This window comes from Schistocerca piceifrons, chromosome 1 (genome assembly GCF_021461385.2).
Source record: "Schistocerca piceifrons isolate TAMUIC-IGC-003096 chromosome 1, iqSchPice1.1, whole genome shotgun sequence".
Lineage (NCBI taxonomy): Eukaryota > Metazoa > Arthropoda > Insecta > Orthoptera > Acrididae > Schistocerca > Schistocerca piceifrons.
The window spans coordinates 338,829,871-338,831,527 of record NC_060138.1 but is presented as its reverse complement, the minus strand read 5'-3'; the positions used below and the strand labels follow the sequence as shown (position 1 = coordinate 338,831,527).

The window sequence follows — 1,657 nt, the reverse complement described above, 5'->3', positions numbered from 1 at the left end:
GATAACAGTCAATAATGAAGCAATACAGAGTAAACATAAATCACATTCTTCTTAATTCACAATATCCTAGATGCAAAGAGATACAAGTGCATACAGGCGTTTATGAATTTATTCGGGCCTCTTAGATTCATTGTCAGGAAGAGATAACATTATCTGCGCACATCGCTTGGATCTTTACTTTACGACTCCTTTACCATTTCGTGAACGAGTTACACGGCAGAAACATATTTTTAATAAGAACTGAATTTAATAAAGCATGTTTTAATAGTTAAAAGTCATTTTCGTAACACTTTTTTTAAAGCTAGTCTCTTCTATTATCATTCAGTAGGTTCAGTTTCTTTCACCGCCCCCTCACTAAAGCTTTATTTTGTAACCCAGTGTCACCGCACTGCACTTCGCGGAAACATTTGCTTAAAGCTTGAAGTATGACTTGCTTAGCATAGTTCCTTTCACTTGGGGAAGATTGTCTTTAGCTGGTTTCCTGCTGCGCTGCATTCTAATAGTCACCACTTTCGAACACTAATGAGTTTCGGTTGCCACAAGGTAAGTCACGAAAGTTTCCAGAATATTTTCACTCTGCAGCGGAGTGTGTGCTGATATGAAACTTCCTGGCAGATTAAAACTGTGTGCCCGAGCGAGACTCGAACTCGGGACCTTTGCCTTTCGCGGGCAAGTGCTCTCCAACTGAGCTACCGAAGCACGACTCACGCCCTGTGAGACCGGGCGTGAGTCGTGCTTCGGTAGCTCAGCTGGTAGAGCACTTGCCCCCGAAAGGCAAAGGTCCCGAGTTCGAGTCTCGGTCGGGCACACAGTTTTAATCTGCCAGGAAGTTTCACGAACGTTTGTTAGGGCCAGTTTAACATCACTGTTAAGAACACAGTAAGATTATTGACAGTCAAGCATAGCATTACAAATTATCATCAGCGTCAGTTTTTTTGTGTCAGACATTCAGTGTTCGAAATTTTACTTAGCCAATGATATGTAATTTGTCGGGAATTTTAACAGAAGCATTTTGGACATTTATTCTTTTAAAGTTCAGTTTGTAAATTTATGCAGATTTTTACTCTGTTAGCACTGAGTGTTAGAATTACAAGATACGTACTGTGACATCACGCATTGTAGCTCTGTTCACAGTCCCGCATAGTACAGAATTTCACATGCTAGCTTCTTTTGTCTACAGTTTAGGTTTTTTAAATTATCTGCAGTACAAGTTAATTGGAATATAGTTACAAAATTTCAGATGGTTTTGACCTTTCGTCAGATAGTGTTTACCTAAGCATAACACTTACATTGTTCAGCTGAAGGAACGTTCACACCACAATACATGCACACACTGAATTAAGAATAGGAGACCTTGACAGAAAAAGATTTAATGTTGGCGTCGAATAGCTGAAGACGATAACATTGCAACTAACCCTCCTAGCTGATGAGAACCCCAAGTTTACTGCTTCGTATGATTTAACTGATTAGTTGCATAAATGGCCATTGATAAAATTATATAAAATTATCGCTATCTCTTTCTCATCTGACGAATTTCTCAACAGCAAGCCAAAGTTTCAAATTATGGAATAGGAAGAAGTCACTCGATGATTAGGCTAGTGAAAAAGGTGGTTCAGGAACCAACTGAAAACCGAGTTCATGCACTTTCGGCATTATT

At 39.3% G+C, this 1,657-nt stretch overlaps 1 non-coding gene across 1 annotated transcript; it reads left to right on the top strand.

Moving 5' to 3' along the window:
- The first annotated feature begins 733 nt into the window (after positions 1–733).
- On the top strand, positions 734–808 carry Trnas-cga. Its single transcript has one exon. It is a non-coding gene; the product is annotated as a tRNA-Ser (tRNA).
- The last annotated feature ends 849 nt before the right edge of the window (positions 809–1,657 follow it).